The sequence below is a fragment of the Camelina sativa genome, chromosome 12 (genome assembly GCF_000633955.1).
Source record: "Camelina sativa cultivar DH55 chromosome 12, Cs, whole genome shotgun sequence".
NCBI lineage: Eukaryota > Viridiplantae > Streptophyta > Magnoliopsida > Brassicales > Brassicaceae > Camelina > Camelina sativa.
The window spans coordinates 31,631,125-31,645,316 of record NC_025696.1 but is presented as its reverse complement, the minus strand read 5'-3'; the positions used below and the strand labels follow the sequence as shown (position 1 = coordinate 31,645,316).

At 30.5% G+C, this 14,192-nt stretch overlaps 1 long non-coding RNA gene and 1 pseudogene across 1 annotated transcript; one reads left to right on the top strand and one right to left on the bottom strand.

The window, feature by feature from the left end:
• LOC104734057 lies at positions 1,266-9,351 on the bottom strand (annotated as a pseudogene).
• Positions 12,459-14,185, top strand: LOC104732988. The gene is made up of 5 exons (XR_759027.2): positions 12,459-12,566; positions 12,975-13,039; positions 13,330-13,415; positions 13,522-13,616; positions 13,716-14,185. It is a non-coding gene; the product is annotated as an uncharacterized LOC104732988 (long non-coding RNA).

Here is a 14,192-nt window from a genome sequence, read left to right as displayed (position 1 = left end):
TTGGGCTTCAAGCTTCAAAGTTTATCCAAAAGGCATTACCTAAATGTCTATATGTATGTGTGTATGTAGCTCAGAAATGTATTATTGAACCAAAATGTAAAATGCTTTTGTGACAAATGACAATGTGGTTTTGCAACTTGGGTAAGAAGATCAACACTTGCTGGAGAAGCTATTGCAGACTTGAATTTTAGGAACCCAAAAATTATATTACGTGATAGTTGTGAATAGAGAGAATATGATTGTATTATTATTGTTGTGTATTATCAAATGGAATGATACAACTTATATATAAGCACAAACCATAATCAAATGACATAATTAAAAGGATTGCATATGATAATATAATTAATGTATATTAGAGTAATATATGGGATTTGAGTAATCATAGGTGATATGATGATACTCTTTCCTTAATACGTCCCCTCAATCTCAAAGGGTGATGAAGCGAAGCAAAAATAACGGCTTGAGATTGACAAGTCCAAGTGTTGAGAAGGAGATCCGCTTATGAATTGAGAAGATGATTTGTTGTTGTTGAGCAAGATTTGCTAAAAACCAGATCGGGTGACAAGTTGTGTGATGTTGAGGTGGCCGACATCAACGATGGTTAGAGTCTGCCTTTTTTTTTTGTTTATTTCAAAAGAAATTTATCTTGATTCAGAGGTTTATGATAAGCTTATATGATAGAAGCACTTTTGGCTTGAGAAATAAAAATTATAAAGAAAAACACTTGACTTAGATTCAGAGATCTAACACGGTAGACTTGAATAAGAGAAGCTCTATGGCTTAGATTCAGAGGTTCATAATGAACTTGAATGTAGAAGCACTTGGCTTAAAAAAAAGATAAACAAAAGAAGCATATAGCTTACAAACAGGAACGGAGTCGATCGTTAGATCATTGTGGCTCTGATACCATGTGAATAAAGAAAATAGGATTGTATTATTATTGTTGTGTATTATCAAATGGAAAGATACAACTTATATATAAGCACAAATCATAATCAAAAGACATAATTAAAGGAAGTACATAGAATAATATAATTAATGTATATTAGAGTAATATATGGGATTTTTCCTTAATAATAGTACTGTCGAAAGACACTTATACAATACAACATAGGAGACGCTATAAGTAGAAGAGATTTGAAGATACGATGTCAACAAAACATGACTTATTGATTACATGGGATTGTCGGAAGACGCGCACGCCACACAATATGAGAAACCCAAGACGTAGTAGAGTGAAAAAAAAAAGAAGTAAGACAACTTTAAAAAACAAATTTAAAACCGTTGGGTAGAACATGGATCCCGAGTTGATGAAGCATGTTACTGGATTTTCCATGGAACCCAACGATCTGGTGATTATCCTTGTGAAGCACGAAGGTTGGTGTTGTACCGAATCCAAAGTATGGAGAGTCTCTTTTGTCGGTCTTGAACCTAAGCATGGTTATACCTCCTAATTTATCATCAAAAGTACCCTCCAGTGATGTAATTTTTTCAAACGGATCCAGCTTGAACTGCAAAAAAGAAAAACATAATACATATGAAGAATGATAATAAAGTTAAACTATATATATCTAGAACTTTAAAACAGGGAAATTGAATGAGTGACCTCTTGAACATCAGATAGCATGGTCTTGTTGCCATGATCATCTCCGATGACCACACTAGCGCTTTTGAAGTACATAAACTTGACAAAGCCAATAACGTTTTCGCTTAGTCCAATGTAAATCTTGTTAACACTGTTGAAAGTACCACCGTCGTCCCAAGAAGCTCCTCTGTCACCACCTTGTGCTTCTAGTTTCGTCGCATCAGGAGTAGGAGGAAACGGGCGATAATATGCTCCTAGAGCATTAAGAGTATTACCAACACCATTATATCCATAGAACCCAACAAGAGCGCTACCATTCTTCTCCACCACAAATTTTCTACCACTAGACACACTTCCATATGTTGGAGAGGTTCTCCTTTTTGATGTTTTGAATGTCAATGACGTGGTCCACGTAATGTTGACACTTTTCGGAGCTGCTAAGGTCCCCTCCACAGACGTGATAAATTCGTTTGGATAGTCAAGCACAAACTGCAATCACAAAAAACTATGTATAAGCGCCTCAAAGTACCCATATATAAATATGAAAGGTCGATGACTATTCTTAATTAGTTTCAAAGAATCATGACCTCCAACTCATTTTTAACGTCACGTCGGTAGGGAGTCTTTTCCACTTTTCCGCCATTATCGTACTCAAATCTGACAGTATATACAGTATCAAGTATACTATCAACATACACCTTTCTTACGCCATCATAATTACAACCATCATCCCAATGCAGTCCTCTAGGATCGCCTTGGTATTCCAATTTATTAGGTGTGGCCGTACTGAAATATGCTCCAAGAGACTTTAGGGTTTTGTCGGCATATCCATGAAACCCAACGATCCTATTTCCATTGGATGCAAGTGAAAACTTCCTGCCCTTTTTATACCCCATCATAACAGATCTATTGAGGTTAGTTTTGAGTTGAAGCCCTTGAATGACTTGAGACGCATCATTGTAGTAACATTCAACATATAGTAGATATTCCTTTTTTGACTGGTTAATCTCAAACTGCAAAATTTGAAAAAATGTTACTACAACAGTTAATATACTCAAATAAATGGACATATAGTAATATAATTTCTCAAACATATATAGCTACATACCGTTTGTGTGAAACCATCGCCAGAGTCACCACGGATTAATCCACTTTCCAGTTTTCCGTTTTTGACATAGTCAGATTTGATGTACAATATGCCTTCAACACCACCTAGTACCTCGATCTTTGATATATTTTCTTGGTCGAATCCATCGTCCCACTTCTTCCCTCCAATACCACCTCTTGCTTCCAATCTCGTAGGAGTAATCGAAGTGAACTAAGCTCCAAGAGTGTATATCTGTACCCTATCAGATCCATGAAACCCAATGATCTTCTTTCCTTTGACTGCTAGCGTAAACATAGTACACTCATAATTGTACCCCATCAGTTCAGAGGTCCTGAAATTGGTTTTGAATTGAATAGCTTGCAACGCATAGGACTTTGTGTTGTAGTAAGCGTCAACAGATTCAAGGTGTTCATTTCGTAGATTGTTTATCTCAAACTGCAAAATTAGTGAAAATTAAAATGCCACAAAGTCAGCATTAGGCGATGAAAGTGAATTCCTAATTATATATGGACTTAAAAAGAGTTTGAATTAATATTGTTAAATCCGAAGCTCGAAAGGGACTAGCGCCTGTCCAATTCACCAAAAACTTATCTTTGTATTTTAATTATATATTTTATAATTAGTATGTATGTTAAACATACATTTTTACCTATGAGGATAATTTTCCCTTCATAAACTGAATTAGAAGCAAATAAAAAATGACAAAAACTAAATTATTCGGCTGCCTCGTCATATTTACTAGACCAAAATAACATTGACTTTTATATTGACATATTTTGTCGATATCAAAAAGTCTGTGATTTTGACCGCGTAGACACCTAGCCCAGATATCCGATTTTTAGGATATTGATATGTCGACATACCGTTTGTGTGAAACCATAGTCAAAGAAACCATGGATTGATCCATCTTTCGGTTTTCCACTCTTCACATAGTTGAAATACAAGGATCCTATGCCTTGACGACCCCCTTGTACGTATATTTTTGTTACATCATCATGGTCCGATCCATCATCCCACATATTACGTTCATCTAACTTGATTCCTTTTGCTCCCAACTTTTGGATCATCTTGAACTGACGATATGCAATCTTTAAAATTAAAAAATAAAATAAAAAACATATATAATGTCAAGCGAAGAACCAACACAACCAAATGCTTTTATAAAAGGAGCTGCGGGAAAAACAAATTGAAGTGTGGTTGTATGTATAACCTTAGCTACCATGGATTAATTAACTATTGGGAAAAAAACTAGATTGACCCAAATTAAGAGGTTAATTACTAAACTAACTCATAAAATGTGAGGGTTAGACGAATTATTTTTTTGCCTAAAATACCCTTTTTGCTTTATTAGGAAAAAAATAAAGTCAAATTTGCCCTCCCAGAATTTTTTTTAAGAAAATCTTAATATTTTCAAAAGTCTACTAGACTAGTTGTGACAGATTTATTTGTATATGACAGATTTGTTTTTGCACAGCCGATTTATTTTTGTATGACAGATTTTTTATGACAGACTTATTTTGGATGACAAATTTTTTTAACACAGTTATGATAAATTTATAATTGATGACAGATTTATTTTACACGACAGACTTATTTATAAAGACATTATAGATTTTCACAATATATGACAGATTTGTAAAATGTCTGGCAGATTTATTTTCCACAGTTATTTTAGATTTATTTTCTTGATTAAAAGTATGTCGTAACATGACAGATTTTTCGACAGAAAAATAATTACTAGGTTAACCTTTAGTGATAACAGATTTGTTTTAAGTTACGACAGATTTTTTAATTTAATTAAAAATCTGTCGTTTGATAACAGATTTATAACATTTTTAAAATATTGCTAAAATGACCTATGTGAATACTATATGTTATGGCAGATTTTTTTACGCTATGACAGTTTTTTATTTGCTTCCAAAAATCTTGTGTTTGATAACAGATTTATTAGATGTAAAATGTAAATATAGTGATAACAGATTTGTTTTAAGTTATATTTTAAAGTCATATTTTTATTAATCTATATTTAATATAAATCATATTATAAATCATATTTTTAAACTCTTATATTTAAAGCATATTTTATACATTTTAATTTTCCTAAATCATATTTAAAAAATTAACATCATATTTTTATATATTATATTATATTTTCATAAATCTAATTTTAATACTTTTTATATACATTATTTTTTAGTTATACTTTCAAACATTATATTTTAAATAAAAATTATTTAAACTATATATGTTAAACTTCATATCTTTAAATCATATCTTTATACAAAATATTTTTATAAACAATTTTTGAATATTATTTTTATACATTATATTTTAAATCATACTTTATTTTTAAAATTATATTAAAAATAAACATTCTATTTTTTAATCATTTTATATTTTTCATTAATCATATTTTTAAATCAAAATATTAAATGATATATTGTATTTGCGTTTTAAAAAAAACAAAACAAAATTTCTGGGTTTTTAGTCTATTTTTAATCATTTTATATTTTTCATTAATCATATTTTTAAATCCAAATATTAAATGCTATATTGTATTTTTGTTTTATTAAAAAAAAATCTGGGTTTTTAGTCTTTTTACCTCAAAATTGTGTCATTCTAGTTATTGAATAGGTCGGAGTGTTAATCTTGCAATTAATTGCCAAATTTGTGTCAAACTGGTATATTTTCACTATATATATTTCTACGTACAAGTTTTAAAAATACTAGGTTAGACCTGCGCGATGCTGCGGGATGTTATTCTATAAATTTCGAAATACATTTGATATTCAAAGTATGATTTTTAATTTTTTGAAATTATATTAATCATAAAAATTATGGTTTACACAATGCTAAGATATAGAAATGAACCGAAAAAACCTACAATGGTTTGTAACTCCATAGTCTTCGTTATTACAATCATTTACTCGTATAATTAGCTTAACTCTACTATATGCTATGTTTTTTCTCCTATCATTATTGGAGATATATTAGTGTAGTGTTATTTTGTGGTGCATTTTTTGTAGTTTACAAATTTAATCATCTAAGTTTATATAGTTTGTGTTGTTGTTACGTTATTATTTGTTTGTTTCCTTTTGTAAATTATCTATTCTTTTTATAACAAGTTCATGTATGTCAAAGTAAATAGACATATTTTTACTTTAGTTTAGTTTTGTGTTATTATTTAAATATTATACTTATGCTAAACTGTATACAACATTTATAAGAATTATGTTAATTATCAAAGTTATTTTAAAAGTTATAGATGATTTAGTTTTCTTAAATTAAAACATTTGGGTTTCGATTTTAAACATTGTTTAATTTATCACTAGTGTTATTATATGTAAATCTTGAGAGGTGTAACATCCGTGAACCGAAATCCCGGTTTGGGAGTTGCATTGGTCGATGCAAATGTTGCATCGGTCAATGCAAGGTTGAGTCTCTGCGTTTTGACTTAAGTTAAACGCTGCGTTTTGGGTAAAGGAAACCCTTAAGTTGTTTTTGTCTCATTAGTCGTGGGAAGCCATTTTTGAGAGAAACGAAAGGAGAGAAAAAGTTATTGAGAGTTCTTGGTGATTTCTTGGAGTTTGGGAGGCGTTTCTGTAGAGATCTGAGGTTTTGGACGTTGTAGGAGCTTCCTAGGAGCGTGTTCTTGGTTGTTTGAGGTACAGATTCTTATGTGGCAAAGGTAAGTGCATGACCATGGCTTATCTAAGCTAGAGATCTCTCTGATTTGCTTGTTATGTGTTGTTAGGCTGGTTAGATTGTTATTTGGGACGTTTGGAAGCTTTCTTGTGGCTTGGGATCGAGTTTCATGGTTGTAGGAACGAAGATCCGGCGAGAAGCTTAGGAGGAAAACGATGCTCGGCATTGCATCGGTCGATGCACTTTGTGCGTCGGTCGATGCAGATGCGAGGACGGCACGTATCCTCTAGGGTTTTCGTGTTATGTCGAGCATGCGTCGGTCGATGCATATCTTGCATCGGTCGACGCAGATCTTGCGTCGGTCGACGCAACCTCCATCTGGTGTCGGTCGATGAATGTTGGTATCGGTCGATGCAGAGCCCTGGTTTGTTATTGTTGATTGTTGAATGTTGTTTGATTGTTAGAGATGTCTCTATTGCTTGTGTGTATAGCCCAGTATATGGGAGGATTGCCTTACTAAGTGTTTATAAAATACTCATGCATTACAATATGTGTTTGTGGTGCAGGTAAAGGCAAAGTGTGATCATGGAATCAAGGCAATGAAGAGGAGGATGTTCTAGGGACTCGATTTGATGTTGTCTGGCTTGCTAGGTTGCTAGAGTTGAGTCATTAGAACATTGCTAGGTTGTTGGTTCTATGATTTCTGCTATTTGATTATTGGATATTGTTGATGTTATGATTATTGGTTATTATTGGATTATTATTTGGATATTGTTTGGTATTGGTTATTCCGCTGTTGGTTGTGATTGTGGTTAGGTGGCTAGTGGATATGGGACCACTAGTTGTAGTTTAGTTATTATATTATATTATTATTAAAAAAAAAGGTCGGTCGTTTCAAGAGGCAAGGAACCTTTGTTATCACACATCAAAATTCAAACACTGCAATCATCACTGTGAAAAAGAATCACATAGTAAATGCATAATCAATAAGATAGACATATGAGAATTTTTGTTTGATAATACGTAAATAATTTACTCTAGTTTATGTATACTTCAGAAAGAGAGTTTATCCTCCAATCACGCTTGAGAGATTACTCTAGTTTGGTACATATCCTTTATATGTATAAGTTTTCTCACAAAAACAAAAAATACTAACATGTTGCGCTCACAAAGCTCGAGAAATAATTTCTTTATTTGTCTTCAGTTTTTAATAGTATTTCTATTTACATACCACTGTATATATTTTTTTATAAATGACACCCAAAATTTAATTCTTTTATTTTTTATAACTTAATTGTATCACTTACATTTCCATAAAATGTTAAGAACTTTTGATTCATATGGTGAGATAATATAAAATTTATATTATAATAATTTCCATAAGTTAAATCTTAATTATTATACAAGAATTTTATATATTCAAACAAAACTAAAAAATATATACTACACAAATAAATTTTAGATTCCAAATAATAATTTTACCGATAAATATTATAGATTTTTTATATATAAATTACAGTAAAATTATTTATTAACTATTTTATTCTGCACATAGTGCGGATTGTTATTTAGAATAAAATAAACTGCCAAAATAATGCTAGATTACAAATAATACGTAACCAAGATGTTTAAAGAACCTTGTGTCCCTTAATCGTCACCTTCCTCAGTTGCCATACACAGGTTAATTTGGGTTCTCTTACTGTTTTTCTTGGACACTATTGTAATTGGACTGAGCCTATAACAGAAATCAGAAAAAAATGATGTGGAATGGAGAAAGATTATTATTGGACAAAAATATTGAACTGTATTAATCCTTATAATTTGATTGGCTAACTGTTTTAACTGATGTGTCAACTCCTCCTTCAACTAAAAAGGTAAGGTGTCAACACTGGATAGAAACACATTCAGTTTTTATTGTATTGATGCTTATCTATACTAGTATTTTTGCAGCAGTTTTTGCTCAAAAATACTTTTTGGAAAGTTTTTACATTTAATGCATTGACTTTAATATTAGTTACCAAAACTTCAAAATTAATTATAGGTAAGATTTTAAAAAATAAGGAAATCTTTTTAAATAATTCAAACATAAATATATGATTCCTTTCATTTTTATTTGAATTTATATTTTAATTATCTTGAATTATTCTATAATACATTTAGTTAATAAAAATTGTGATTTTTTCCTGCATAAGATGTAATACAAAATTTGAAAAACGGACATATATTATTCAATAGATGAATAAAAAATACGGGTACAATATATCACATCGTCTAAAAAAATTAGGAAATAGTTTAGAGTCATAATATAAAAGAAACCAAAATGATTCAGAATACAAATGAGTAGAAACCTTGATTTATCAAGCACAAACTTTAAAAACATTTATTTGGTTTATTCCGGTTCTTTATTTTAAAGAATTTTAAAAGGTTAAATATAAAAAATATTTAAAACTTTTAAAAAGTTAAATATGATAATATTATATCGTAGATACACAATAAATATTAAAAATTAAAATGATATAGTGTGAGTTAAAATATCTCGGGACGGGGTTCTATAGCGGGAGAAGTTTTATCGATATTTATATAAATTAAAAAATATCATTAATTCGGTGTTATACGGGTAAAACATCATTTCATTATTTAGTTAACACTGTCAGTATCAGAAAATAGACATATCTAATTAAATTGATTAAAGAAATATTATATATAAAAAAAATATATTGCGGTATTATATAGTTTATTTAACAATTATTATATAATTATAACATATTTAACTAACAAATATAACTTATAATTTAAATATTTTAGTTATAAATTTTACCCTGCAGTGTACCACGGGTCCTAATCTAGTTTACGTTTACAACAATAGATTTTAATAAGATCTTACTTAAGGTTAATTAAAACATTGGTGCGAATAAAAAGGCAATCCTGCTAATTGGGGAGAAAAGAAAAGAGCTGACCTCAGAAGATGAAGATCGAGACTGCTGTGTTGATCCGCGCAAGTCTGGCGATGGACTTGTCTTTTTTTTTATACACAATGTTTGGCCATTTTTCCACAATGTATATTAATATTATGATATATGAGGCTGCTGGTTGCAAGATTAAATATTAAATTTAAGAGAATCTAATTGTAAATTAATAGCAATAATTGTTCAATGACAACGTGAAGTCTTCCTTAAACAAACGATTATCTCTTGGACTGCGTAGACTTTGTATTTTTTTTTATGATGGCGAACCAACTGGTAAAACTTGTAGGTGGAAATTGGAATTCACCATAAAGGGTGTCGCACTACTAATAAGTTTAAAGATGAGCTTGTCATCGAGAGAATAGAGCTAAAATAGGATAAGTATAAAAAATCATGATGAATACTATACATGAAGACGAAAATAAATTGCAAAATGACATAATTTTTTTTTTGTTTTGAACCTTTGAACAATACTGTATGTATGTATATATCGGTACTCTATAGCTTTTAACCATATTAAACCATTGTATTAAAGTGTGATTTTTCACCATACAATTTTTTTTTTTGTCAACTAAACAATATTTAAAAAATAACTCCACGGTTGGTAAACTAGAAAGAAATTGTTTACAAAAGAAATAGCAGAAATTAAAGATTTAGACAAGCGAGCAAGGCAATCCGCTTCAAGATTCGAGGAAGTAGGAATCTTCGACAAAGAAAAAAGTAGAAAAGTCGTCCTTAGCATGTGGAAATCGTCTAGGAGATTAGAGAAGGCAGGTCAATCTTCAGGAGCTTGAATCATCGCTACTAACTCTGCACGACTCGTTGCGAAGGACCGACAAACAACTCTGTTTCACCATACAATATATACGTATATACCATAGTTTAGAACACTGCGTTCAGTTGATGTCTAACTGGCCATCGAGATTGTAAAATCTTCTACATATTGGAATTATGCAGTTTTTTTATTAAACGAATTTATGCGGTTACAATTTATTTGGAGGCTTAGTAGAAGAATATATATAGACATATACACAAAAATGGAGCAACTAATCATTATTGTTAAAAAACGCTAAGTGGTGACTGAACGCCTAACACCTAAAATATCTAATCAAAGTTTAGATGGATTAAAAAGAATTAAGCATTCACAATATAAATTGTCAATATGATATTATTTATAAAAGTTATACAAAAAATCAATTAGAAAAGTAAATGTGTTATATTGTAAACAAGAGTTAGACAAAAGAAAATTGTTTAGTTCATATCAAACAACATGTTAAAATTTATAGCCATACATACATGTATACGAAGTTAAAACTTACAAATTTATGTCTATGTAATTAGATATTTGAAAAATGCACTGAAAATAAAAATAATATTCCCTTTGTATCATAAATGATGATTTTCTAGGATTCTTTTTTATATCACAAAAATTGATTTTCGGTAAACTTTTAGTATCATTTAATGTTACAAAATTGTAAATTTCAAGATTCATTAATTGAGAATTTAAAATTTTGATGAATTACTATTGTTTAATAGTTATGAGAAATATGTTATTATAGATAAATAATGCATTTGTAGTTAAACATTGAATGTTTTCTTAGTTTAGGTGAATTTCTAGAAAATCATCTATACTTGTATTTTTGCTCAAAAATATGTTTTTGTTAACATTTACCATTGAATACCATTAGATGCTTATATTCATATCCAAACAAGTTTAGTTAACTTTTTCTATTATCTTTATAACCAAGCACAATTAAAATATTTTAAATATCCATATATATAATGTTCTACAATTAGTGAAGTGACCTTAGTGCAGTGGTCAATGATAAGTCTTTAATGCATAAGACACCATCACACCAGAGTTCGAGTCATATTCCCTATGAATATAGGGATTTGGCTAATGGGTCGGCCTATTGTGGCCCAATGATAGAGAAAAAAAATGTTCTACAATTAATATAGATATTTAGAAAATTCTTTTTAGATTAAAAAAATTTATTCCATCTCCTTTTGATTTTAAATTTTAAAAGTATTGAATCATCATCATATAATAAATAAAGTTAATAAAAATGTAACTTTTCTGCATATATTGTAAAGTCCAATAATCCAAACCAGACGTGTGGCAGAAGTTAGGGTTATCCTTGGCTTTTGAAATGAAGAGTCTGAGAGAGAGAATACAACTTCAATGATGCGCAGTATATCTAGAACTAGAAATAAAAACTAAAAGATATTTACACATCACATTTTGGGCTTAGGTCTCTCTTTAACTCTACAATACTTAGTATTTGTGTGGGGCTTTTTTTTTTTGGTTTTTGTTATAGGGTTTGTGTGGGGCTTTTGTCCGGAGGTTATACAAGTTTTCTCAAAATTTGTGAATATTTGAATATTCTGATAGTTATTACTAGTTGTATCTAAATTGTGAAGGTCTTTTAAGGCTCACCACCAGAAGTTTGTATAAGATAATACATAAATTTTCTCTGTTTGAATTCAATTTTTCCTTGACGTGAACTCATTTAAGTTGACAAGAGACTGTGTTAAATTGGGAATGGAGATATTAGACAAAGCTTTGCAAACTAATATATGAAGCTCGACGATGATGAGCCCTCAATTCTTCCAAACCAGCCAAAATATTGTTAGAGTGAAAAGTAAAAGTAAAAGTAATTTGAGCGTTGGAATGTTACTGACTCTTACCAAAAGATGTCTTACATGATACTTAGGGGGTGTATTGAATTAAGGATTTTAAAAGATTTTGGGATATTCTTAAATCTCCTATTATTTAATTGATGATTTTTTAAAATCATCTGAAATCCTATGTTATTGAATGTGAAATTTATAAAAATCATTTACAATCTCTTGTTATTCAATCAATAATTTATAAATCTCACCTCAAATCTACTGTTATTCAAAAAATCACAAATTCTTTTAAAAAATCTATTGAATGGAATTTTAGGAGACTTTTCTAACATTTTTAGTTCAAAATTATAGCTTACAAAATCTCACCTCTAAAGGTGATATTTTAAAATATTTGTTTTAAAAAGACTTTTCTTCGATCTACCAAAAAAAACGACTTCTAACACTAGCAAATTTTTTTCACACTAGCGACTTTTCATCCACACTAGCAATTTTTTTTTGTCGAACTCTCACTCTCTCTCTTTCTCTCTTTCTCTCTTTCTCTCTGGAAAAATCCTATAATTTGTTGATGTGTAATCGAGTTCATCTTCTGCAGGAATCAATGGATGGTATCTGGAACTTCATAATAGATAAGGTAAACTGTCTTGTATCTTGATTCTTGAGTAAAGCTTCAAATCGTTTTGTAATTAACCTCTTGAGAATCCTTACAGCTTATTTTCCCTAATCCTTTAAAATTTCTTAGCTACTTTTGAATTTGCAAAAAACCCAAAAAAAAACTGCAGATTTGATTCACTTTTTGATGAAATTGGTGTTAATTTGATGGTATGATATCAAATTCATCAAACGTGAATCAAATCAAATTGGTGTTAAAAAAAACAACATGTCTTTATACGAACCCATGATAGCAAATGTTTAGGCCTCTCTCTGATCAGATTTGTACGAACCCATGATAGCAAATGCTTCATAGTAAACTAATCCAGGAATTAAAAATAAAGGGGGAATGAGTAGAGGAAAGTTTTTTATGAGCTTTATGATCCAGCAGGATAATAACATGGCTGAAGATGTTAGCTACCATAACGTGGTTCATTCGTTTCAATTCCTTGTCAGGTAGTTTGACCCCCTACTTGTGTTATTATTTGATCTGAATTTCCAAAGATTTGTATTTGAAGATGACATTCACCGACACTTGGATCCTTTGTTATCTAGGTGTTTATTTTTATAAGAAGGCTAACATGACTTAAGTTACCATTATGAAACTTGCAGTTATCCTGCTTCTGATTGGTTGTTAATACTGTAGGCATACCTCTCATTTGTTTGATATTGGCTGCCATAACTCTGTTTATTCTTTTTACAAATTTAAGTCTGAATGGTTTTGCTGACACTTGTTTTTCTCGCAGAAACTTCTGCAGGGTTACAAGCAAGGAAGTGGTATATTATGTAGCTGCTGCGATACAGAGATAACACGCTGAATGCAGTGACTAATGTAAGTTGACATTCTTTCTTTCTGGCAATTTTTTAGCATTAGTGGGCTGGTCTTTTTGGATCAAAGAATTCTAATATATGGGCTTTTCCCCTTCCTTTCTTGTTAGCTAGGGTTAGTTTATTGGTGTATATATATATTCAAGATCGGCAGCTTTCTTCTCTCCTACTATCATACTTGAGGTTTATTTTCTTCTCTGTCAAAGTGAGTATTTTCTATTATTTTTTATGTTATCTCACTTATATTCTTTGTTATTAATTTTTATGTTATCTCACTTATATTTGTATAATTTTTAAATTGTAGAAAAATATTATTTAGTTGATTGTGGATTCGCCAATCGTCATCAATTTTTAGTTCCATTCCGAAGTACTCGCTATCATCTCCAAGACTTTAGGGGACAAGGAAAAGATCTTGTAACTGCAAATGAGTTGTTTAACCATCGTCACTCTAGCTTACGCAAGATTGACGTAGTAGAGAGGATTTTCAGCATCTTCAAGTCAAGATTTCTCATTTTCAAATATGCACCACCCTTTCCATATAAGACGCAAGTAGAGTTAGTACTTGCTTGTGTTGTTTTACATAATTATCTTCGTCAAGAATGTCGTTCAGACTTGTTTGAAGATGTTAGACATGCAGAAGGAACTGACGCTGATGAAAGAGTTGATGATGGGAATAATGAAGAAGAACAGCTTCATGGTACTCAAGACCAACAAAGAGTGTTTGCTAATAACTGGAGAGCAACTATAGCGGAAAACATGTGGACAGATGCTATGAATATGG